This window comes from Harpia harpyja, chromosome 1 (assembly GCF_026419915.1).
Source record: "Harpia harpyja isolate bHarHar1 chromosome 1, bHarHar1 primary haplotype, whole genome shotgun sequence".
Lineage (NCBI taxonomy): Eukaryota > Metazoa > Chordata > Aves > Accipitriformes > Accipitridae > Harpia > Harpia harpyja.
Genome location: NC_068940.1, coordinates 44744713 through 44769607, shown reverse-complemented (window position 1 = coordinate 44769607; position 24895 = coordinate 44744713). Strand labels below are relative to the sequence as shown.

Genomic DNA, 24895 nt, shown 5'->3' with positions numbered 1-24895 from the left:
TCCAGCCAGAGGCAGGATTCAGCTGCTAAACCTAAAATCTTTTAATTCTCCTTGTCTTCAAACAGTTTTAAAAAGGAGCTCAGCACTTCAGATCACTGAACTGTAACCAGACTGGGCCTTATCAAGGGGTCAAAGCAAGGCAAGCATGTCAGTAAAGCTAGGAATATCACATCTATTCCCCCAAGATGCTGGGTGTGGGGCATTCACCCAGGGATCTCTCGTTAAACACACTGCGCTCTAATTTTAGCAAATGGTGAAGGAATCAAATTCAAACCTTGCCTCCAGCAGCACAATATCTTGTTTTGATCCAACACATACATGCACCCCCCAAACGCACAGGAAACAAACAAAGCTTGTGAATACAACAGCAAAAGGCATATTCCTACTAGCTTACTCTCTGGTCTGTATAGCAGGGTGCGTACAAGCACGCATGGGAGGAAAGGGTTTGGAGGCACGTGGGACTTGCCGGGCTTGAGGGAGGCACTGGAAAAAATCTCTTTGCACATTGCTTGCCTGAGATTCAGCTGCAGTATTCAAAAAACACCATGGTGCCTCAAAGCAAGGGACTGCACCCAAGCACCTGAATTTCCAAGATGAGTCTTGGGACTTGCACTTGTGAGCACTGGTCCTCACAAACGCAAGCCCCTCTGCAGAGTCAGAACCATTCCTCTGTACAATGACAGTTTCTTTTCACAGCAACTTTCTAGGCTGAAAAATCTGGAATAGCTCAAGACAGTATTTGGGGCAGTACTGTGCTTATCCCATTCCCAAATTGGGGAGGGTCCAGTCTGAGTTAACATCTGATCAGAGCACCAAGATCCAAGCCTCTGAGCAAAGAGCCTCCCCAAATTTCATATAAAAGTAGCCACCAACATTTTGGCTTTCATGAAACAGCATGTTTGATGTAGTTACTTTAAAGCCCCAGGCAGCTATATGTGTAAAGCCATCACTCATTTTAGTCCCAAAGTCCTTGCCAAATGTCTGGCTGCTTTTCCACAATCAAGTGCTGGGCTGTGCCCTACACCAGAGAATAGCAAAGCACAGCCCTCCCGCAGGTTTCTCAGAGCACAGCAAATTAATTGGGGTATTGAATTAGTGAGGTTAGATCCAATTAGCTCAATTTGACCCAGATGCTTTAAGCAACATTTTTCTAATATATTTGAGCTCGTTATCATACAAGTTCATCCTGACACCAGATAAAAAATGATCTGTCTCAGAGTAGCTTTTCCAGGTGTGCCTCCATGACCCTTTGGGATCCATTTTCATCCTTTATGTGGGTGACAACATGCACAGCTGCAAACAGCTGAGGAGGAAAGACCAGCCTTGTGTTTACAGCCCAGGACTCAGGAGATCCTCTGGCCAGGAACAACTCCTGGGTCTCCACTGCTTGTTGATTGGGGGGGCGGGGGAGGGGGGGGAAGTATGGACACTCATCACCTCTTTCTATCCCACCTACTCCGAGTATAACTTGCTCAGGACACAACCTGAGTTTAATAAAGCCCTTTGCATGCCAAGACCCTGACCCTAGCAGAGGCAGCCACAAAGCTACCATTACCCAGACACTACAGAATGACAAAACCAGCAATGTACCTGGATTTGACCAAAATTCCTTTTCTGGATGCATTTCACCAGCAGAAAGAAATGGTCCCGCTCTGTCCACTTTCACTGGAGGAGTGGAAGGAAGGAGAAACAGGGAAAGCTACTGCAAAAAGTGTACAAAAATGCCAATAAAGCTGAAATTTTTTTTATTATTGAGGGGCAACTGCTCAGAAAAGGTGACAGCACCTACAAGACCAGCAGACATCACCCCCCTCATTCAGATCCCAACAGCTCTAACATGAGTCACCAAGAACAGTCAAAATGTTTAGCCATGTAAAGTACAGATGTTAGCTGTATCATATTAACCTCTTCTCTTTAAGAAGAGGAAGCTCTTAAACGATTAAGCATATCCCAGAAGTAAAAAAAAGTTTAGTAGGTGAGGAGGAAACTGCAGGAACAGCAAAGCTATTTCCTGGGAAAGAGCAGCAGATACAGAGCAAAGCAAGTGATGATGCCAGTTCTGTCAAACAAGAAGTCACAACTGCAGCTGAATGATGCAGATCAGAGAAAGACCAAGTCACACCACCCAGGTGTGCAGCAACCCCCAACAACTGAGGTTTTTACAAAAATAAAAGAACCCTCAACAAAACTGTTTCCATTTCCCTGAAAGAAAATGTGCAATTATGCTTTTTTCTCCCAATGGGAAACGTGAAAGCAAAAATGGTTTGATTTTTTGAAGCAGTATTTCAAACTATCAAAATAACCCCTATTTTTATGTATTATTTTATTGACACTCCCAGCAATGTGTTCCTGCAAAACCTGCAAAAAGAATGGTACTGCAAAACTCAACACTGAAGTAGAAACACCGAATTCTCCAAATTTGTTTTTATTCTGTGACTACTACTTTCAGTATGTCAGACGTTCCTGTCAAAATGTCAGATACTGAAGCATTAAAATCTTACAGACAAATTCCCATTTCCAGAAACCTTCTGCAGACAGTGCTGGGCTGCTGCTCATCAGACCTTTCACCAGCAGCAGCTCAGGGCACTGCACTGCTGTCCTAGTTTCAGCTGGGATAGAGTTAACTGTCTTCCTAGTAGCTGGTACAGTGCTATGTTTTGAGTTCAGTATGCGAAGAATGTTGATAACACTGATGTTTTCAGTTGTTGCTCAGTAGTGTTTAGGCTAAAGTCAAGGATTTTTCAGCTTCTCATGCCCAGCCAGAGAGAAAGCTGGAGGGGCACAAGAAGTTGGCACAGGACACAGCCAGGGCACCTGACCCAAACTGGCCAACGGTGTATTCCATACCATGTGACGTCACATCTAGTATAGGAATGGGGAAGTGGGGGCGGGGACTAACTGGGTGTCGGTCAGCAGGTGGTAAGCAATTGCACTGCGCATCATTTGTACATTCCAATCCTTTTATTATTACTGTTGTCATTTTATTAGTGTTATCATTATTAGTTTCTTCTTTTCTGTTCTATTAAACCGTTCTTATCTCAACCCACGAGTTTTACTTCTTTTCCCAATTCTCTCCCCCATCCCATTGGGTGGGGGGGGAGTGAGTGAGCGGCTGTGTAGTGCTTAGTTGCTGGCTGGGGCTAAACCGCGACAACTGCTCTGTGGCTACAGCCCATGGGGTGAAGGGGAGGGAGACTTCTTCAAAGGGATCCAGAAGAGATAAGAAAAAAGGTCCATCTCTACATCAGAGGACATTCAGCCTCCAAATTCCTCGCTGCAGCTCCAGACAGTTTGGTTTCTTAATGACTGGGATACACTGCACTTCTGTGACTCACAAAAACCAGCCCCAAGTCCCATTGCTGGATCATAACAAGGAGGTGTTGTGCGATGGGGCCCCATGGGGTATCACATCACCTGTCCATGTTCATCTGGTACCTGGGAGCAGCAATAACCCCTAATCAAAGGGCTCAGGTGCTTGAGATCCCCTCTTAGGGCTTCCCACATCACCCCAAGACTGGAAGCATCTTGTGCCCTCCCAGTAACTGCACTGGGGGAAGCTCCTGCAGAGCAGGGCAGCCCCACAGCTCCCTACATCAACAGCACCCACCACGTGGGACCAAAGTGGGATGTCGCCTCTCCATGCTCCCACAGTAGTCATGGGAGAAAGCTTGAATGTACAAGTCTTGCAGGGCTGAGATGGCTTTTTCCCCCCTCACTAAATATAGAGGCAAGATAGAACAAAATAAACACACTCATTTAATAAGTGCTCGCTACTGTGAAGAAGCATTACGTAACGCAACCACGAACCCTTCCTGCCTACCTTTGATTGAAATAATGGATTTTTTTATTCATCTTTCCCTGACATTCTCTTATTATCACCACCAAGCCTAATGAATCCAATTAAAGCTAAAAGTCTCTTAATTTCTTTCCCTTCTTCTGAACAGGTTCCTTTTTTTTAAAAAAAAAAAAAAAAAAAAGGCCTGAAATGGAACAACAACTGAAGTCACAACTTTAACAAATGCAATTTGATACACAGGAACAAAACCCCAGCCCATATAGCTGTTCCACCAGGATTCCCAAACACAAAGCCTCAGAGATCAGGGAAATGGAGGGTGTTTGTCCACAAAGCTACAAAATAAAAATTAAATATTGTGCTGGGACAAGAAGAAAGCAAATTAACAAGGGTATATTTCTTTCTGCCTGTACTAGTTTCAGCTGCTGCGTTACTTCCCACAAGCCACTAATGCAGTCTAATTGGGAGGGGAGCCATGTAGCATAGCAGTTGCTTAGCAAACTTTATCATTATTTTTCATGAGGTCCCAATTTTCCCTGCTGCATTGGATTCACTGTGCCTTGGTGCATTTTGCTGTCCTCTGCTTTATTTTCTTTCCTCCCTTCCTCTTCCTCATCTCTCCGCTCATTTGATCACAACACCCAGGTCTAGCTACCAAAATAAGCCTTCACAAGCCCATCGTGACTGGGCACCAGCAAGTCAATTGTTCTGTCCCAAGTAAAAAAGCAAGACAGCACGTTGTTGCATCCCAGCGTGGCTACTCCATGGCACACGGGGATGGCCAACCCAGGCAGCCCCTTTCCTCTGCTGCATCCCCCTCCAAACCAGAGCAGCTGACTTCACACATGTGGAAAGAGGCATCCTACACACATCTTTGTTTTACAGCAAGAGCAGATTATCTTAAGATGGTAGAGGTAAGAGTCAAGCAAAAGATTAAGCCACAAGATACACACGCTATTTATCTGATCAGACTATACGTGCATCAATGCATGCGCCAGGCACACACTATGGCAGAGTGTTGCAGTGGCACAGCCACCAGTGCACACACACGTGGCGCTCCAGCACGGTCCCTGTAACACAGCACTTAATTCCCTGCATGGCTTCTCTCGTACCATCATGCACATCTCCTCTGGTACTGAGCTGCTTGGGACAATCTGCCAGGTCTGGGGCACACAGTCACAGACAGGACTCCCTCTTCCTGTGCCTGAAAATACCAGGTGTCTCCACCTTGGCAGTCTTGTAAGGAGCCACGTGGAAGCAGGAGACCAGCAGTCCCTCTGCAGAGCCTTCTAAAACAGCTTTGTCCACCGAGCCTCCGGGAAGGAGGCAGGGTCTGCAGTGGAGCCCCCTGACTCCCTGCTCCACGCAGCAGAGCATGCCCGTCCCACCCCAGCCATCAACTGAAGGTAGCCAGCAGAACTCCTGCTAGACCCAGCAAAGAAACACCTTGATGAGCAAGGGGAAGCCAGGCTGAACCAGTGGCCCTAGTTCTGGAGAAGCTGAAGATTCACCTTGCACATGGGTAAAGCTAACCCTGCATCATCAGGGCCAACTGTCCTGCTTTTACCAGCTATAGACAAGGTTATCTTGGCTTTTGCTGATCAGGATGAGCCCAAAGCAGCTGACAGGCTGGGAAACACCATGTTTGGCTCACGGGGTAGGACACCCTCATGAATTGTCTTCCAAGGTTTCACCATGGGCTGTGGAACAGATGGCCAAAGATTTTCCTGATACACTCCCTAGCAAGGATGAAGGGATGCAAACCCAGTATACATCCCCTATACACCTCCCACCCAGCCCCTATTACAACACAGCCTTGCACGAAGCTGATATTGATTATTTTGTAATTAAGCACTAAGAGGTCTAACACTCCAACCAGGCGGTCAAGGGAAGACAATTCTTCAGAGCAAACCCTTGCTGGCTGGGTGCCAGTCTTCACGCGTGCCTGCGGACAGTGCTAAGGATTTATACACTTCATCTTCTGTCATTTTCTACCCTGGAGGAAGCAAGCCTCTAAATTGAATTATCACAAAGAAATCAATTCCAGATCAAACCTCTGTGAAATTATAATTGCTTTAATGATCTGCAGGCTGGAATAGACAGGGCCCAGGGAAAGTGTCATATACTTTTCCTCTTCAATTCATAAGGCTCCTATAGGAATCAGCCTTTGTTTGCAGGGAGCATTAGTGTTTTCTAATTATGTATTAATTTAATCTACTATTAATTTTCAATTATTGTTATTACATGGGCACTTCCTTTTTCCCTGATGTGACTGCCATGTAAGATGCTGAATTCCAAACAGCTCTGTGGAGAGCTGACAGGCAGCAGCTTAGCCTTTAAAAAGGAAGAAACAACCTTCAACAACCAATTTTGATGAAGACATTCCAACCAAAGAAAAATATATTAAAAAAAAAAGACACAAACCTTTCTGACTCATCTGAAAATACTATCGGCAGCCTGCTTAGCCTAAAGGCTTAAATCATTTAGGTACAGCATGTCTGTGGAGACTTTCATTAGAATTGACATTTTGACAACTGCAAAAAACACTACAACAACCCAACTCACAACATGATGGGCAGTTTAAAAATAATTGTCAACCACAGGACAAAGACACCCAGGGAAATGAAGTTTCAATAACCCCTCTCCTCCCTAAAGATGTGGGTGAATATTATATTAAAAAAACAAAACAAAACAAGTATTCTTCCTTGATTAATTGTAGTTGCAAAAATAGCTCAGGATTTTCAGCATTACACATTAGTAAGAGCAGGAGAGACACGGCTGTGACCAGAGCTAGCCTGGATGGACGGCAGGAACGTCTGCGAATGTGGAGGGATTTAATTCTTGAATTTCACATTCCAGAGATTCTGCTCATCAGAGAGCTGCTGGCGCTAAGGGTAGACCCTCTTTACTATAGAAAACATGCCAAAGGGTGGAATGCTTTCTCCAGGAAGCACCTGAAGAACACAGCACGTTTCAAACCCCATCAGTTTGGTTCGTCCTGCCTTTTTCACAGATGCTGGGGGGACAGGCTTACGAGAGGGAACAGAGAACGCCTGCTTGTGGACTTTGGGCCAGTCTGCACTGGCTTGGCAGACTGCCCTCAAATTTTCCATATACAGCTAGAATTGCATCCAAGAACTAGTAAACTATTGAGAGACTTTCCAAAGGCTTCAATAGCTTTGGATCAGAGAGACTCACACACTTCCAGTGCATTCAAAACAAGGAATTAAGTAATACTGCAAAATAAAGGCTTGGGAAGTACCATTGCCTTTGCTGGTACAACATCATGCAGGATGAGTCCATCTGAGCAGAGACCAAGCAGCATTACAGCAATAAACAAAGCTCTTGCAACAGCACATGCATGCAAACCCTGCTAGGGCTGTGCCGGATGAATCCTGTGGAAGAGCATGCCTGCAGCCCTGCCTTCAGGGCTTGGATGTCCACCTTGGCTGATCATCTCTTTGAGCTCACTTATGCTATTACTGAGCTGGGATCAGCCTGTCACAATTCAGCGAGGTGACAAAGCTGATTCCCCCACAAACTTGGGGCACACAGATCACCCCAGAGGCTTGTAGCTATCCCACCCGGTAAAATACAAGGTCTAAGTTGCATACAAAGAGCATGGAAACCTTTGGACAAGACTCCAGAGGAGAAAGAACAGGAGATACCTGGTTTTTTGCAAGAATAATAAAGTATTAAGGCTACCTCATGAGGTCAGAAGGTTCCTTTTGAGCGGTGTGGTCCAGGTCTACAGTTTGCTGCTCTTCTTGCCCCGCTAAGGCCCTATTTATCATCGAGCTCCATTCTTCTATTACATTACCGTGTATCAAAGCAGCTGTAGCAAAACCAGAATAATTACTCCCAATTCATAACAGGGTTTCAGCAAGCTAAGTTTGGCTCATCAGCTATAAGAGTGTTTTGGCATGAAAAAGCTACACAGTGAATAAAATCTTCCCAATGAAAGGAAATACCTCTTTATCTATAATCTACCTGGCCGCCCTACGTCAACATTGCCTCTGCAGGTCGCCTGAAATCAGCTGGAATTTGGCCTGCCCAGACATCCTGCCTGCAGCAGGAGGTCACAGCCCTTCGAGGGTGAGCACTGGGCCTCCCAGACTGTCCAACATCCCACACATACCCAGGGCAAACAAAATAGCAGTGCAGATTATCACGGCCTGCCCACAATGCAGGCAGCAAGTGATGAAGACAGCCAGGCTTCTCCCGGGAATACTAACAGGGCTTGCGCAGCCAGCTATCTGTCCAGCACGTGACAGAGAAATGACAAGTTTGGCCTGGAGACCTCTCTTCCAGAGCAGAAGAGACTGCCACCACGAAGATCAAGAATTTGGGAAGTTTTGAAGACAAACTGGACTGTCAGAAAGATAAAGGCAACAACCCGCGGTGTCTTCAACAAATAGTACCTTCCTTTGCCATGTTTGTGATAGCACCCATCAGACAGGATCCCCCCCCAACGCTGCAGACCTCTGGTGTGGGTCAGGACAGTCCAGATACCACTACATCCAAAGAGACACATCTGTACAAAAAGCCCTCAAAGTCATTCAACTAAGACGTGAACCAAGATGAACATCAGACTGTGTTCAATTGACATGTTTTCTGAAAGGGGACATTGTCTCACCCATAAAACCATCACGCAGAGTCACCTCTGCTGTTTGCCACCTCATCCGCCTTCCTGGGAACAAGGTGAGCTGTGCTACCAGAGAGGGTACAGCGAGTGGTGGCTGAGGCAGGATCAAAGCCAGCATCTTCTCCAGCTATCCACCCTGCTCTGCACGACTTCTGTTCAAACATCATCCTGACACGAGAACTGTTTCTAATGACAAGCTCCACTCATTTTCGCATATGCTGCTCCTGCACCACCACGTGAAGCCCCACGCAAAGACATCAGAAAAAGCTTGACATCAGGCCTACAGCATTTTAGTCACCCTCTTGAAGTTATTTATTATACCCACATCAGCAATGTCCCGAATCAGAACACCACGCTGGAATGATAACAGCCACCTTGCACCCCCAACACCAGAGGGGCTTGTTCATCAGCTCAGCTAGGAAATTCAGCCATTAGACTCCAACTCAGTCTGCACAACGTATCAGAGCACCAGCGTAAAGTCATCAATTCTCTCATAGACAGCATGTAGGCAAATTGAATGGGAAGCAGGGATACAAGGAGCACCCATCAAGTGTGAAAAGACACTTCATACCGAAGCACAGACACACATTGGTCCTACAGAGTGAGGCTGAGGATGCATCCTCCCCTGACGCCCCAGCAAAGCTCCCCAAACTATGGTTAGGGAACTTTTTAATATCTACCATAATAATTTTCCCACGCTGCCTTTCAAAGATCATTGCTGTTACCTGCTTTACAGCTAGTGTAACAGCAAATGAGTATACAGAAATTAAAATGCACTCAGAACAGAGGAGCCATAAGGAACCTCAAGGATTTCATTGGCTTTAGGGCCTAAAATGGAATAATACTTTTTTTTTTTTTTTTTTAAAGAAACCTAAACCCCCTTGCCTTGATCATATGGAAAGGTGCAGCACAGCATTTTAAAAGAGACCAGCAGGCACCTCTGCAGCAGGCACCTGGAATTGTAGTACAAGTCTCTCCAAACACAAAGCACAGGGTCACCAGCTCCCACCACCTTCTGAGATTTGGCAGTGTTTATTATTAGGTTTTTAACATCTGGGGCTCCTGAGGCCCAGAGACAGGAAAAAAAAACCACAACAAAAAAAGAAACAAAAAAGCCCACTCAGAATTTCACAAGTCTGCTTGCTAAAATGGCTGCAAGAATAAATCTTGCAGAATAAGTCTTGAAAAAGAGATCCCTGGAGAAGTTCAGGCAGCAAAAGGCAGAGGGGAAAGAAAAGTGCAACACTCAAAAAACAATACAGAATTTGAAATCATGAGACCACTTGTTATTTGGGGGGAATTTATCTTGGAACAGAAAAAGGCAGCAAAAACATCAAGAATGTAAGACCTGTCTATGGAGAACAAAAGGTTAATGAAAGATATTTTACTCAGGGAATACCACAAGCAGGAAGAATGTTTTTTTGATTCAACTTTTTAGCTGGTTGTGCCAGATTATTACCTTGAAATGTATGAAATTCCACCCAAGGGAAACATGCAATTGTGATGGGACAGTACAGATAGTTCAGCTTTTGCTGAAGTTTCACACAACTTCTCTGAGCCCTCCCCAGTTTACATCATTCAGTCGTCATGAAAACCATCGCATTTCTCCCTGTTTACAAGGCATAAAAAGTTACTTCTATCTCCTCCGTCCCTTTCCAAGGAGGACAGGGTGACATATACACAACCACCAGCACTTGAAAGCTTCAGCCTAGGCTGGGGGAGCTCCTTACTGTCACTGCAATACAGCTAAAAAATAAAGTTTTGTCAAATTGCTTGGCCTGGCATTTTGAACTTTTTTTCCTTCCTTTAAACCAAGTAAATCATGCTAATCTCCAGCTAAATCCCACAGTATAGGAGGCACTGCTGACATCTGTAAGTAAGTAATTCCTGTTCCAAGGGACAAATAAGATCTCATTGACAACATCCAGTGTCATATTCTTATCTAAAGGAGTCTCAGGCTCTGCTAAATGGACAGGAGACACCTTGTTTTGAACATTATTTCAAGGATGGCCAGAATGACAAGTTGCCCACAGAGGAACAGGCTGGTTTTTGCAGGGTCATGTTTTATACATAATACAGCACTGCAGCTTCCGGAGCACACTGTTTTGAAGAGTTATTGTTGATCAATGTGTTATTTTAACAAACTGGAGCAAGCTCTTGTGGCATTCCTGTATGAATGAAGATCCAAATGATCCACTGTGCACAGAGGCAAATCAAAGCATACCCTTGGTCACACCTTGGTGCGTCAGCAGAAGGGCTGGCAGTAGGACAATGCCAGCAGACAGGACTCCCCAACCCAGCAACACATTTGAACTTTTACTTCCTTTTAATACTACAAGCTAATGGGGACAACCTCAATGAAGTGCTGGAGCCACAAAAGTGTCTCCTGAACTCTGACCATGATGGTTTGCTCCTGAATCAGCAACAGGGATGCATTCAACTCCAGTGAAGAGGCTGCGTATGCAAAGGCTCTAGAGGTAGGCAGGGTGTAGAGCCCAGCCCCAAAGAGAGCCTCAAGGGCATGAGCAGTTTCACCCCAATTCCTACACAGCCTTGTACTGCCTTGACTACTTTGGACAAGGAGCAGCTAGACAGAAAAATAAGTACAGAAGGTTAATAAATCCCTCTTATAGAGAAGGACTGGAGGCACGTAGCATGGCTGGTGGGATCAGGGCAGACTTCTGACAGTCCTAGGACCTCTATGGTTCTTGTTGCTCTACTTGAGATGTCATACTTGGCTGTCAGGGAAATTATTCCAACAGCTCAAGTACAGGATTGATTTCCTTCTAGTTATAAGGAAGGAGAGAACGAATGGGCTGCTTGAGAGACAGCCTGGTCCTGGAGGCCAACCCATCCAGTAATTTTAAGTATGCCTGATGCAGAACTACCTGCCTCCAAGTGTGTCGCAAACACTGCTTTCCTGGCACCACAGGACTGGCTGCCTTGACCAACCATGCCCAGTCTCTGGGCTGGGAGAGGCTCTCTGGTTACTGGGTTCCTCTGAGCAAGATGGTGCCCACCATCCCAAGGGCAACTACAGCTTGTATGCACCACCACCACCAGACTGGGAACAGCATGGAGCCGGGCTTCACTTGCTCATCTGGACCCAGAGCAGTGCCAAAGAGGCAGCCATGACCAGAGTAAGGGACAGATGTCTTAAAAGTGTCTGTACACCAAAGGCTGTGTTTTCCAACACCTGAGCTTTAGTACATCTGGCAACTGAGACCTTCAAGCCAAAGGCCTTTGTTAGGAGAAAACCAGCCCCAACATTTGAAAAGCAAGTCAATTCTTCAGAAACCAGGTAAAGCAATGGTCACTTATCCATGGCTAGAGGTCCTAATGAATGCACAAGCCTACCAAAATCCTTTTCTCCTCCAAACTTTGAGGCTATTTAGCAGCACCTGAACTCAGCCTTATCCCATCCTCTCCCATCTAACTCTCTATTAACATAAAAGTAACAAAGGCTTTGTCAAGCTGCTGGAAGGCTCAGCCAGGTTCACTGTCCTTGAAGCACAAACTTCATCCAAATCTTTCTCAAAAGGACTTAACTGCCATGAAAATGTTCAAGATTCCTTGTTTTGACCAAGAGAATCATTTTACTTCCTAAGTAAATGCAGGGCAGGGAACAGCATTCTTCCTCCCTCCCTTTTTTTATTCTCCAAAAATAAGGAGTTCACACCCTGGTTTTAAAATCAGGTCAAGAGAAAACTGCAAAACACTTCAACTTCTCTGTTTGCTTCATAACCAGAATAGCTGAGACACCCCAAACAGCTCTGGGGACTCCACTTCTGTGCTCATGCATAAACCAGAGACAACAGCATGGCAGATTTGTACACTGCTCTGATCTCTGCCTTTATTTTAAACCGCCACTGTCACCACTGCATCTCAGCTCACCTTCTGCCCAAAACAAGCCTAACAGATTTCAAAGTGGGTCTCCTGACTCACCAGCACATTTCCCTTTTAAAGGTCAAAAAAAATATGTTGTGACAATAGGGAATTCATTAGTTTCCTCTTAGTTTCAGTTGGTCAGCAGGGACTTAAGAGATCGGTTGCACTCGGGAGTTTCTGTAACAATGCACCGTTCATCTCATTTAGGAAGAAGGGAAAGAGCAGTCATAGGAAACATCTCATCCCTTGGTTTTCTGCTGAGCACAGCAACAGAACAATTAGCAAGGTAGTTTCTCCAGCAGAAACACCTGTACTGAGATGTCCTCACACTCACTTCATATATTTACACACTGAGAATCAGAATTCCAGCTAGAATTCTTGCAGAATAGGACAGACGGAAGTTTTACTCCAATTTCCCTTCAAGTGCTCCAGTACTTCTCTTTTCCAAGCAATTTTGAGCAACTCCATGAAGTCCAGAGTCCGCTTCCCCACACTGGAAGCCTGCTACAACCCATACCCAGTTTCCAAGACCAATGCTCCTAAATCCATAGATCAATCACAGCCAAGTCAGCTTTGGGTAGACCACCTACTACAGTTTACTGTTCAAGTCACTAAGATATGCTCATTGCTGAGACGTCCTGAAGTACTGGCCACTCATCCAGCTGCTTCAGAGTACAGAACTTCACATCCAGTTTTGAGTCTCTCAGGAGGCTGGTGGTGCTCATAGATGATCATTCATTTGCTGAGGGAAGAGCTGTAGATGATGTTCATTTGCTTGCAGATGCTAGACATTTGCTGAAGGAGGAAGTGACAGGTGCAGCCCCTCTTTCATTTCAAATGTTTCTTCATAGTCTTGTAAAGCAGGCAGATCAGCTTTAATACTAGAAATATCTTCCACACTGCACTGGTTTGCATAAGGACACTCATATATCCATCTTCATCTGCTCTGATCCTCCTCTGCCACTGTTTCAAACATGGTCGCTTACAAGGTCACCTCAGCTGAGAAAAAAATTCAGGTAACAGAGCCAGTTCCCTCTTCAGCTTTAAAATAAACCCTAAATCTCTATTTATCTGGTTTTAATGGATGCTTAGGGTCCCCTGGGGTCACATTTTCAAGTTTTTTCTCCGCAAAGCTAGGAGCTTCCTTCCGTGAGAAACAAAGTTCTTACATCATCACATAACTTCAGGACTGAAGACAACCTCCCCAACATGTAGAAACCAGCCAGATTGGTTCAGGTCCCCTACTCCATGGACTGCAGTCAAACTAAGGAGATCAGAGGATCATGCTCAAGTGGGTAGGTTAGTAGGAACCGTATCTTTGATCCCCACTGGTTTCACCCTAGTAGAGCATCTTCCACAAGACCAAACACATCTGGATCTGAGGCCATGTCCACCAAGCAAAGGGAGATTCTCAACCAACTTAAAGGGTGTTAGATCAGGTTCCCAACATGCTTCTGAGCAAGACAGGTTATCTGTTTCCAACTCATTTTATCCTCCACCACAGCCAGAGTCAGAACAGGTCAAGGAATACCAAAACAGGATTGGCTGGGGGGGCAGAGGAAGGAGGAGGGAAAGTGATTTACATTTTAAGAAATACAGCAATAGAAACACAGGCTTCAGAGATTAGGAAACAGGCTTTTTAGAGCAAAGCAAGAGGATTCTGCTGGAAGCATGGCATAGAAGCACTTAGTATTTTGAACTGTAAGACCAATCTGATATGACACTCCATCAACTCCAGATACACAGCTTAGATAAATCTTTCATCAATAAAGCTCATTGTCACAAAACTGAAGCACATGGTAAAGCTAACATACTTCACCTGCACATGCATCCCCTTTGGGGTCTTCCCTTAAGGACATTCCTTATGGAGCCACATGTGAATTCTGTGATTGTCCCTCCCTGGTTGCAGAAAGGAAACACTGTCAAGTTCAGTCTTCATAAAGAAGTGAACACACATCTGACCTACATAGAGTGCACAGATGTGAGGAGCCTTACATAGCACTCCACAGATTTTTTTTTTTTTTTTAATGCAAAAAAATTAAACACCACCTGCCTTGCCTGGAAACGTGCAGGAACAAAAGCTGGCTGTACACAGCAGTGCTGCACCAGGCTTCAGACTGGAACTCAGTATCACCACATCCATCCTTTTTTTTTTTTTTTAAATACACTTTTCAACAGATCATTTTCAAGATTAAGACACAGCTTTTGTTACCAAGCCTGAAAGCACTGGTAACTTTGGGCAGGAGTCTGAAGGATCGACATCTGTCCCACAGGGACCTTTGCAGTTTTGCACGATGGCTAATGGCACAAGTGCAGGAACAGAGCACTGGATCTGCTGAATAAGGCAAGAACTACATCACCTCCAGCACTAGTGCAAACCATCTTTTTATTTTAAATAATCTGCATGCTTCTGCAGCATCCAGATGACCTATCAAAAGCATTAGGTGTCTGTTGTAAGAAGAGAATCCGAGTTTAATCTTGAGACAAAAAAAGTAGGAAAACAAGTAGATGCAGCAATATGAAACAAAATTAAAGCACTCCAGCCAGATCTGCCAAGTTCCTAGCAAGGAAGGTGCCTAGCAGAGGGTTACCTCCTTGCAAGCCAACACTAAGCCTTGCAAAAATGGCTGCTATGCTCCTGCACTAAGCTAAATATCACATGCCATGCATTTCCCAGAGTCAGGTCCTCTCTGCGAGAAAAATCAGCTGTGACAGGGTAAAGCCCGTAGGAATGGGAATCACAGAGAGGGGCAGCAGGCTTGGAAGGCTGGGTTCAGGGACGCAAGACACTGTCGACTACTTTGGCTGCAAGTCAGGTTTTTGCAGGCAGGTTATGGGGGAGAAGAGACAACAGAGCAGTGTAACTAACATCGAAGAGTGCAAACTGGGAGCAAGCAGACCTGGCTTTATTCCCAGCTCTGCTACCACCCAAGGTCAGGCCAAGTCACATGCCCTCCTACCTTTTATATATTTAGAGCATAAACTCCAGAGCCACAACTACTTCTCAGTAGCTCTACGCACAGACCTTCAAATACTATCATACTGTAAGGAAAGATGTCAAAGATTGGCTAGCAAGTCCTCCAGTTTTTTCATAGTTGTTAAAAAAATGGATCTTTTTTTTCCAGGGAGGGGACAACGGCCAGGATAGTGGTGAGTCTACAGGGTGGGAAGTCTTATCAAAGCTTCCTGCTCTCCTTTATTCTTACTAGAAAGCTTCAAACAAACAAAATTCAAGGAATAACCAAGAATAAAGCAAACTAATCAGTTTACATTATTTTATCAGCTAGTCTTTAGTTTACTTGCTAGAGATTCCCCTTGCTCATGACTGTGAGGCTCTGAAGGTGAAGTAAAAAGTTGACATACTTCATGGTAAGAAAAAAATCCAAACTTACTGCCTCCTCTTAGCTAGAAACTTAAAAACCAGCCACTAGTAGCAGAAGTCCTCGCACTCTGCAATCAGGCACAAGCACCTTGTCAGCTTCAGCCTGTTTCTTACAGGCCAGGATAGCAGTCTATCATGGGCAGAGGGCATGAACTTCCAAAAGCATTTTCTTTTCTCAAACAGTAACCCTGTGGATCTAAAGGCTACTCTCCATCATTGCAGAAAGCTGTCTCACTCACATCACTGGTTGCATCATTGAGGGTTGCGGAGATGCTTGGTAATGCTCCCCTTCTGTTACAATCAAGGAAAGAAATAAAAAAGTGTCTATATTTATAAGATACCACTGGGTTGCTTTGTCCAACTGCATTTTGCCCGAAGACATTGCAACTTTTCAGCCCGAGCAGCCTGTTGAAGCATGGAGTTCATCCTCTTTTTTGGGACTTCTAGAGAAAAGGCTTTGTGTAAACATACACTATTTACTCCACAGACATGCTATAGATCGGCAACCTGGCTGTGAAGACTTGGGGCAAGCTATAAATCACTTACATGACTTAATGGGTAAAAGTCTATGACTTGCTGAGCCAGAATGCCATGCCCCAATACCTCACAACAAACTATAAAATATAGATGTTTATGCTACATATATGGCTAAAATCTATTAATTCTGAGGTCACAAGCACTGTGTTTTCCCCCCTCTTGCAAATCAGTATTTCAACAGGCACACATCATCAGCTAGAAGCACACAAAATTGGATGGTGATACCACATCTGCAAATTGAACTGCAGAAGGAAATGATAACAAGAGCAATGAATGCAGAGGACAGCCTGTATCACAAGTACACACACAGCCTCTTCCCCCACTGCTCAGGCTGCTGCAGCACCTGTTTGCTTAGCACCCTTCAGCTGGGCAAAGCCCTCTGCACACTGAGCCCTCCAGAAGCTCCCCTCACCAGTATTTTGGAACATGCTACAGGAACAAGGGTGATCATGCATCTAAATAACAAATCAGTAATGCAGTCCCTTCCAGATTAACTCAGGAAAGAGTTAAGTTTAAGTGCTAACAAACAAACAACAACAACAACAAAAAAAGTATCTGCATACATAAAGCAGCCATCAGAAACATGCTACGTAATGATTTATTAAAACTTGCTTCCTGTTCAACTGTAGCTTCTGGGCTTTTCTCCACTGAATTAGCCACCTCCACTGTCTCCTGCCTGTTTTATACAGAATAAATGTTTTGCTGTTGTGGGGTATTTTTTCCCAGCCCTGGCAGGTCTCAGTACTCAAACAGGAAAGGAAGGAAGAGATCCAAAGTTTCTTCTCCAAACTACCCTGCCAGTAGCTACCAGTGCCAGGCATTGCTTCACTGCTGCATCCCACCGGCTGCACAGCATCACCAGTGGAGCCCTCCCATCCCTTCTTCAGTGAGCAGCAAGAAAAGGGAAGATCCCACTGTTGCAGTAAGGGGAGAGAAAGTCCTTTTTAAACAGGATCCTATTCACCAAACCTAGCACTGGTAGCTTTTGCCTTGAAATTAAGTAGCACTTCAGCTTTTTTCTTTCCTGGAATCCCTGCTGCTTTCCAGACTGGGCTGGAAGGCAAATCCAGGAGAACTGGGAGCAAACATGGGAGCAGAGACATTGGCTGATTTATACTTTGGCTGAAAGAGCTTTTCTCTCCTGGACCATATATACAGCCCGTTCATTTTGGGAAAAGAGGTAATTTAAGATACATTTTGTAATGTCTGCTGGCAGAACAAAGATGAAGGACTGTAAGAGATGATCAATGTTTAAGCCCATCTTCAAAGTGATTTGGGGAGCTGCTGAAAATAAACAAGCAATCAGGGCCCAGGAGCCAGGGTAAAAGCTGACAAAGAAATTGGTTTTTTTTCCTAGGCAAACAGAAGGCAGCTAATAGCTCAGTTCAGAGAGGCTGAGCTCTCTCCCCTCATAATACGAGCAGGGCAAGAGACCAAATTTAATTTCTTCCTCACAACAACTTTAATTAAAATCATCTAAGCCCTTCCTGCCTCTCTCCTACCACAAGGTGTGGTTCTGCTCACAGGAGGTATTAGCAAACTCCGGCTTATTAACGTGCCCTCCCTGAAAATGCTGTATATACTGCAGTCAAATGACTGGGGAACACATCTGCAGGAAAGCACTCCACTCCTAATTAAGAGGAAAAAACCACAAAGCCCACCTTTGATGTGTATCAGTGGCAGCAGTCATTCCCCATGCGCTCGTGAAGCTGTTCAACAGCATCAGCTTCACAGAGCATCCTTCCAGTGGAATTTACCTTTGGATGTTTCTCTTCACCAACACCTGTGCCCTGGGGGTGCCAAGATGCTGCTGAAGGTAAAGAAAGGACACTGGCTGCATGAGATTAGCTGTACCAAGGATTTTTCAGTAGTTTTATAAACACAGAAATTTCAAAGCCAGTTCCATAGTCTAGGTCCCCATCCTTGTGGCATGACCTACAATGACCCATGCCTGTGTCTGCCCAGATGTGCTGCCTGCAGTGATGTGGCGACATCTGTCCCTGCGCTTGGATACCAGGCTGGGGGAGAATGTATGGGACCTCAAATCCATCACAGATGTGGGCAATACGCATGCAAGCAAAGTTTTACTGGCCTGTTGAAATGTGTGAGCATGAATAAAAGTTGCACGCTAGGATTTAGAGCAAAAGTTAAAAAATAAGAATAAAAAAATTAAGCCTAAGTTACTAGAGGAGCTCAAGAGAATTTCTGCAGTTTCAGGAGTAGGTAAGAGCTCTAAGCATTGCACATTGCTGCAGAAGCAACCATCACAAGCAAATACTGTTTTACAAACAGATACAGCTCCAGGGACAGAAACCAGGAGCTGTTAAACCACCAAACCACCACAACACTGTCCTTCCAGCACAAACATGCTCAGTCAGACCATGCAGCACCACCACCTCTCAATGTTATGTCCCAGAGCAATCACAGAGTTTCTCAAATCTATTTAGAAAAAAAAAACCCAAACAATTATGTTGGAGCACCAACCACCTGCAACCCTCTACACAGGGGCCATATTTCAGACCAGAAGAGTCACCTTGAAGTCCTGGCAAGTCTAGGATGCAACTGAGATGAGAGCGAAAGCCAGGTAAAAGGTAACATGAACACTGACGGCACCACCTGCCAGTTGACTGTCATACGATATCCACAGAAGCAGTTGCTACCATACAGCCCCATGTGGTCGAGGTCCAAACCTCTTCATGGGACCACCAGATCCTCCTTATTTCTCCAAGACAGTGGCCTTCATCCACAAGTTAAGTTCAAACAGACCTTGGTTTGGAGATGGGAGGTATCTTCTCCCTGTGCAGGAGAGTTGACAGAACCAGTGCTCCCCATGTCCTTCTAAAGGAAGCAGTTTTCTCACAAATGCTCCCAAGACAGTTTTCCAAAAACAGTTTGCTAAAGGCAGAAGGAAAGCATGAGATTTAGACTAATAAAACATGAAGAGCCCAGGTGGGGAACATCTGCAACCACCTCCTCCATCCACCTTGTTTCCTTTGCCAGCCTAGTCCTGAACTCAGGATTTCATACGTTAAAATGAATAATAGTGTTGATCTATTCCCATCTTCCAGAACAAGTGTCCATTGCCATCATTTCCACATCATCTTCTCTGGCAGAAGCTGTCACCCTTACTTCTGTGTTTAAGTACCCTCACTAGCAGGCAGACCCCCCATGTGGAAGAATGTTCTCCCTCCAAGGAAGGTGGGATGCAGCAGGAGCCACTTAATCCTGACACAGCAGGAGATGGAGCTGCACTGTCTCAGTTATTGCTCTTGCTCATACATTTAGCCTGTCCATTCTTATTCTGCTTGTAGAAGCAATCAGAAGATGAGTTCACATTCATTCCCACTATGGCTGTATTTGTCAAAATACAAGCTGCTTGCAAAAGCATCAGATAAAGCTATGGCACTTTTCAGCACCTACTGTTTGGTACCATCACACACCACATTCAGATGATGCTGCAGACTTCACCTGGGAATCACTGAATTCACACGGATGTAGCCCAGAGGTGCCCATGCTATTTACCTCATTCTTGTTTTCTTAGGGAAAAAAAATAATTGGCATTATGTTTTCTATTTTAAAACGAGACTGTTTGGAACAAAAAAAGGACAGTTGTGCAACATCACTGACAAGGTCTACAAATGGATGTTCAGTAAAGGAAATACTCTGCTGCAGGTAGAGAAATGCGATTGAAACCAAGTTTGGCATCCTGCCATTCAGCTCCAATATCAGGGTAGAAGCAAAAGCTCAGAAGTCCTTAAATCAATCAGGAGACCTTCCCTGCAAAGGCAAGGCCAAGTCTCGCCTCGGGAGCTTCTCCCCAGCACATCTTGCTCTATGTCAGTCTTTGGTTTCAGCATATTCTCAAGGCTTTCTTTAAAAAAAAAAAAAAAATTATTATTAGATGGCAGAGTGACAGATGCAGGGTCCACCTGCCTGTGTAACAGCCACAGCACCACATCAGGTCCCCCCAGGAGAGGGTGCCTCGGTACCTCCATTCCCAGGTCTCTTCATGTTGGAAGATACAAGGGACCTCAGTAAGCAGAACAAACAGGACTGTTTGTGTTAAACAGTGTTATACAAGAGCCAGAAAGATGACTCACACCACCCTTATAGCCTTTCCCTGGATATCCAGAACAAAGCTAGGCACAGCTACAGAAAGCAGTTGTCTCACAGGGTGAGGTTAACTCCAGGGATACCTCCTGCCCTGGCAATACAGCTTCAGGCGCTGTTAATAAGGTCAATGCTGCTTTAAGATGGTTAGATTTTAAGACAAAAACTGTTCTCATTTTATTTAAGAAAAGGAAGTCATTACAATACTCCCAGTATTTCACCTTTCTTAAACAAGAAGGACCTCTCTGGGAGCTCACACAACCATAGATGGCAGGTGATATACATTTCCACATCCATGCTTCAGCATCATCTGTTATATCATGCACATTATCCCCCATCTCAGGCTCCACAGAAGTAGCTCCTCTCATTTGCCCACAGCCTGGCAACAACAGGATACTATTTCTGATTGTTTTAAGCTGCAAGAAACATGAGAAGCCACAATAAAAGCTTTAGATTCACTATTTGCATGCACGCTTGTCTCACTGCAAGCTGAGGATTTCCTAAAACATGCAAAAGAAAACAGTCTTTGCTCATGGTTACAAGCCTTGGCTTTGATAGTTCCAGCATCTTAAATGCAAAACTAGACACTTACAAGCAGATGTTAATTCTGCAGAACACCGGTTCTGAGTCTCTCTCTGCCCTGCTGTCACCTCAATTCTGCCTTTTGTAAAGCACATACAATTAATTTTATATCGGAGATGGAGCTAGCGGACATCTGATCTTTTAATTAAATACACACTTTCAGGTGAGAACCACCATGTAATATTACTCATTTTAATTAAACAGGTACACTAGGACTGGTGGCAAAAATAAAAATAGACACAGTTCACACCACACCGAGGAAGGCAGCAGCATTCTTGTGTACAACAGCAAAATCAACTTAATCACAAATGACAACTTCTGAAAGCCTTTACTTTGGATTCATCCTTGGCATTTTTCTAGGCCAGCTTGAAAACAAAAGCTTTGTCTTCTTAAAATGCAATTGCCTGAGGCATCTCTAAAAAAAAAGTGACATAACTCAGGTCTGAAAAATGCCTCCTGGGTTTCAGATTCTCCTAAGAGCCTCTTCACTATTCAGCTTTATTCAGATTACTCAGATCAGCATGAACTCTGCAGATTTAGCCTCGGCTACCAACACAGGTATAAAAAGGACACATTTAGGATTATTTTTTTAAACTATATAATTAAAGCTTTACAGCTATAAAAAAGAACTTGTTATTGATACAAATGGTTCCTCCCTCCCTTTTCTCCAGTAGGTTTATAAACACTCTCTGATGACAGTTTATTCTGAATTCCACTGTTTAGCTTATTTCAGATTATTTTTTTTCTAGCATGTTGTTCTTGCTTGGTGTTTTCAACCTTTCCATTGCAAACCTCAAGCTGTGAAAAGAAAGAGCAACTTGTTTTGGAATCAAAACTCAGGCCCAAAATTTGATTCTTGTTTCTTCTCCCCTCCACAAACCCTCTTCATTTCAGTAATTCTGCAAGCAATGCCTTTGTGCTTCTTCAAATACAGGAACACTACCCTATGCCAGGCAAGACAGTTACTTAATGGATGGGGGCAAGGAAGGAAAAGCTGCAATTCTCTTCAAGACAGACACAGCTATTTCTAATACCTATAATTAACATCTTGGATAACTCTACAGTACCTTTAGCATATCAAAGATTGTTACATCCACAGGCCATTTTCTTTGAGTAGATGCAAGTTTACTTCTAGGTCTGAAAACTCATTATGCAGCCATCAATAAACTCAAATCAAAAGAAGTTCTGTTGCTTCTATTGAATAACTTGGGACGAGGAGAGCTGAAAGCTCTCTTGGTGATGGGAACATGTTAGAGTCTTATTTTTCTGAATGATCAAGTCCCATCACTTATTCCACATAAACTGTTCTCTGTCAAGAGCTTTAATCCTCTCTTTACAATCCCTAAATAAAACATCCTTCCAAAACTCGCTGCCTATTATCTGCCTTTTCTAAAGAAAGTGGTTCTTAAGAGACCCACCTTCTTCTGCTTTGCCATTCCCCTGTAATCCATCTCCAACATTAGCTTGACAGACATAAAATACCAGCAATCTTTCACAAGCACAGCATGGTGAACTAAACAAGTGTCTGCCTTAACACACACACCTCCTGAAGAAAGGTATCACACGCAGCCAAGCCAAATGCTGCTCACCAAAAATAAGAGTCATAAAAAGACTTCCAGGAATGTGAGCAATAAACCTTGTGACAAGGTGTCACCGAGAGTAGGCAGCCCGTAAAGGGTGCTACAGAGCCACACTGTCGTGGCTTAACCTGAGGTTTTGCTTGTGACACAGGCTCCTTACCTCCCTCCTCACCCACGAAGATCAGAAAAAAGCAGTCCTTCCCTTTACACCAAGTCAGCACAGGCTCCTCATCCAGGAGCTCTGCTGCTGGCTTTGCTTAGAAAACAAACTCCTTCCCTATCCTTTACCTTAGAAGAAAACAATGCAAGGAGTCCAAATCAGAACAAACTGCAGAATAAAGGACAGGACAAAGTGCAAGCGAAAGTACCACCTCCCCCTTCTCCAGGGAGAAAGGGAAACCAAGAGTGGAAGCACCTGTAGAAGAGAACAGGCTTCCTCCTTACAGCAGGGATAATCCAGAGGTCCTGCAACTCAGCCTACACCTTCCACCCTGTGACTGCTCATTGGAGATGACAGCCAGCGTTGCTCAAAGCCAAAGAAAACAGGCTCAGCCTGGACACTGAGGTCCACAGCAAATTCCAGCCGGAATGCTTGCAGTGCCCCTGCCAGCACAGGGGGAGATCGCTGGCAGCGGTGGACATGGGCTGCCCACCACCACTCCTCACCAGCCCTGCAAACTCTGACACCAGCTACCCATCACCTTACGGTAGTTATTTGCAGAGGAAAGACAACAATGACTTCCTTAACATGAAATGAGAGGGTCTTTTTTTCTGGCCTCGAAAGTCAGCTGAAGTCAATTGTGATGCTGTCGACTTCAGCCTCCACTAAAGCCAGAGCAGAAGAGCTACCAGAGACCAGAGCGGCTGCTGGAACGCGGGAAAGCCCCAGGAGCCCGCAGCCCCACGAAAGCGTGTTGTTGTTCCCTGGCTTCATCTTCCAGCCCAGATCTGCCCCACGTCAAAACCCAAATCAGAGCATTACACTCAGAAGCACAGTCAGGAAAATAAAGGTGCACATCCACGCTGCTCTCCACACAGGCAATTTACATCTTAGCTTTCTGGGCTCTCTAGTCCTAACAGGAATCAGCCGCAGGAGCGCCCTTAAGAAGGCACAGCCCAAACTTACTGCCGGGCACACGGACAGCCCAAGCCGTTCTGACAGCAGCCTGGCGTAAGAACCGGAGTTTCACACATCACCTCAAACACTTACAGAAATCACCAACCCGAACATATGCACGACCGATAACGTTCTGACACGCCATAAAAGCCCTCGCAAGAGATCGCGGGGCTCAACACCAACACGCCGAGGAGCCTGTTCGGAAGCCCTTTGGCTACAAGGGCAGAAGCGCCACTCGCCAGGCGCGGCTCCAGCTGCCGCGGGAGCCCATCGCTCTCATTCTTCACCCTATTGTACCGTGTCTCCGGTAGCTCCCAGCCCGCCCCGGAGGACCCCCTCCGAGAGGGGCCAAGCATTTCTGTTCTACAAGAGACCCGAAGTAACTCGCGATCGCTCCGGTCGCTCCGCGGACATCCCTCTCCAGCGAGCCCCCACCCCGGGACCGGACTCACGAGTGTCCCGAGCACCGCGCCCGGGACGCGGGGCCCCACCGGGGCTCCGGCCCAAGAGACCAACCCCGGCGCCAGGGCAGCGGCGGGGACGGGATTTCACCCGGCAGCCGCTTTCAAACGCGGAAGTTTCCTATCCCGCAGGTGCCGGCATCTCCGCCCTTCCTTCCCCCTTCCCACCGAACAGGGGAAAACGTGGATCGGGGCGGGCGGGCGGGGGGGGACCACAAGAAAAACAGGAAACAGCGGGGAAAGGAGAAGATTGAAGGAAAAAAAAAATTAATAAAGAAGGCAGTAACTCATTTGCCGCCAGGCACCCGCGGCTAGCGGAACCCCCAGGAAAGCACGCTCCGTCTCGCAAGAGGCAGCCTCGCGGAGCCGACCGGCGGCAGCCCGCTGCGGGGGCACCACCGTCCCCGGGGCTGCGGGGAGGGAGCTAAGAAGGAAACGGCAGAAGCACTCACCGAGCAGGAAGGTGCCGGAGGGTGGCGAGGAGGAGGATGAGGAGGGAGAGGACGAGGCGCGGAGCAGCGGCCCCCGCCCAGCCCGGCCCGCCCTCGCCCCGCGGGAGCCGCCGGCACAGTGCCGCACGCCACCCCGCCGCTCCGGCTCCTTCCCGCCGACCGTACCACGGCGCCGCGCTGCGGGGGGGGGGAGTACGTAGGGGCCGGGGGGGGGAGGGGAAGAGCCCGCGGCCGCTGCCCGCCGCCGGTGCCGCCGCGGCGCTGCCCCAGTGGATCCGCCCTTCGGGGCTGTGCCGTGCCGCGCCGCCGGGCCTCGGCCGAGGGCAGCATCGCTTCGCCCGCACCCCC

General features: G+C 45.9%; 1 protein-coding gene across 2 annotated transcripts in view; it reads right to left on the bottom strand.

Annotated features, from left to right (window-relative positions):
• Nucleotides 1-24679, bottom strand: part of RALY (RALY heterogeneous nuclear ribonucleoprotein) — a 140990-nt gene extending 116311 nt beyond the window's left edge. Inside the window, exon 1 of one of the 2 annotated variants that reach the window (XM_052790168.1) lies at nucleotides 24548-24679. The gene's annotated coding sequence lies outside the window, so the exon portion shown is untranslated. The remainder of the gene's footprint in view (nucleotides 1-24547) is intronic. The other variant, XM_052790182.1, reaches the window with a different exon arrangement.
• Nucleotides 24680-24895: the final 216 nt, after the last annotated feature.